The following is a 2,500-nucleotide window of genomic DNA, read 5'->3' on the forward strand; positions in this document are numbered from 1 at the left end:
TATATATATATATATATATATATATATATATTATATATATATATATATATATATATGTAAGAGTTACATAATAAAAATATGGAATGTTATTCCATATATATAAAAGACTAAAACTAAAGAGGTCAACCAGATTGCTTGCAGGAATGTGATCAGACCAGAGACGATAAATGTGACGTATACAATAAAAGTAGGCTAAGATCACATGCCGTCACCTGTAGTCATTCATTTGCTTGAGACAAACACCATGACCTATAGCTCAAGCAGCCTACGTGATTAGTAACTATGTCATTTGATTGTATGTTCGTATGTTCGAGCTACTGTCTGCTTCCTTTATGACTTGTAACCGAGATGGTAGACAGAACAGAACAGAATTAGCCATCATCATTGGCAGAAGCGATCAAGCCATCGTCATTAGAAGACCTGTACAATCATACCTGATCTTCACCATGTAATCTCAGAAGAATATATGTATTTTTATACTTCGTGTTTTCTACTAGAAACCTCACATCAGAAATAAGATATCATCATGAGTTTAAACAATCGTCGTCATAACCAAAGAAGATAATACCAACTTCGTAAGTGATCTACAAACCCAAGACACTCCAATGAGTATGGAAGTGCATAACAAACCGACTTAGCGTAAGATTATCGCAAGCCTAACATTACCTCATAGGGCGCCTTATTATACAAGGCAACAGCCCTAATTATATGTGTATATATATATATATATATTATAGTATATAGATATATATATATATAGATATATATATCTATGTATATATATATATATATATATTTATATATATATATGGTTTATATATATATATATATATATATTATATATATATATTATATAGGATATATATATATATATATTATATATATATGATATATATATATATATATCTAATATATATAAAGATATATATATATATATATATATATATATATATATATTATATTATATAATATATATACATTATATACATATAATACATATATATATATATATATATATATATATATATATATATATATAGTATATATATATATATATATATATAGATAGATATATATACAATATGTAAGTATATATATATTATATATATATAGTATATATATATATATATATATATAGTATATATATTACTATATATATATATAATATATATATAATATATAATATATATATATATTTATATATATATATATATATTATTATAATTAATATAGTATCTCTAGTTTTGCTGAAGAAACATCCATATCTTAATCGTAACAACAACATATTATTTGCGTAAAATCTTTGTTAACGTCGGATTTATCTCCAAAACTGCAAACTGAAAGGAAAATTGACAAAATCAACCAAACTATGACTTCAACAGATGAGAGAGAATCATTTGTTATCTATCATCGCCTGCATTGCATTGTGGGTCTGCGTGCGAGGAGGAATGCTGCGCCCTAAGAAGGATCGTTATCAGAGGCATAAACCCGAGAGTCCCTCACTGGAGGATAAGTAAGTCTCAAGGTTTACACCAAGATCAACCCATTAGCAGCCCAGGTAGAAGCAATGAACGCCATCTTCAGGGACGGAAGGAGATGCGCATGAATGTAGTAAAACAATTCACATTCCCAGTTGAGTTCTGTCAATCTCACAGCAAGAAGTACCCAGGGAACACTACCACATTCCTTTAGAAGGCATTTACTAGCTTGTAGAAAGCAAAGCTGGGTCATGCCCCAATATTTATAGATGTTCACGACAGGCAGCCACCCATCCCTAGGTCACCCATAGCTAAAGCAGATAAGGTGGCTTACTTACCTCCACCAGGAGAAGGAATCCACGAGCGAAAAGGACCAAGACAGAAAGCCCCAAACGCCGGAATAGTAATGGGGCGTATTAGAGTACAGCAACAACCATGTCCTTGTTATATGGCGAATTGAACCTTTATCTGAATAACAAAAGATAAAGGGAAAAAGTACTAAACAAAAACATACTATTCCCGTCGGCAGAGAGAAAAGTCCTGACGCTTATGCCACCAACCCTGTGATTCGATTCTCGCCCCTCCCGTCACCCGAGACAAAGGTCATTCAGGCGAAGAAATGACTCAAGAGAAAGAGGATTTCCTCGAAGGAAAAAAATAATATAAAAACAAAGATCAAAGACAGCACTCACTTTATGCAAATCGGCAATGTGAAATAAGCAGATCAAAAATTGCGAGCTCTAGTGAATTGGTTAATGAAGGAGAAAGAGAGAAAATACACATTTTCTTTTTAGGAGAGCGAATTCTTTCACCAATCCGTTCGTCTTTCGATTGCCATTAAGGATCGGGACATATGATTATGCAGATCAGGGCTGACTTGCAAACACCCCCACTTGAGATTTCGTCGACTCAGTGTTTGAAATGTAATGCGTAAAGAAGGGAAGTTCACGAAATGTATCTTATTCTTTTGTCTATGATTTTATACATCATTTGAGGGGGCACACACACATTCATATATATAT

Source organism: Macrobrachium nipponense, chromosome 18 (genome assembly GCF_015104395.2).
Source record: "Macrobrachium nipponense isolate FS-2020 chromosome 18, ASM1510439v2, whole genome shotgun sequence".
NCBI classification, from domain to species: domain Eukaryota; kingdom Metazoa; phylum Arthropoda; class Malacostraca; order Decapoda; family Palaemonidae; genus Macrobrachium; species Macrobrachium nipponense.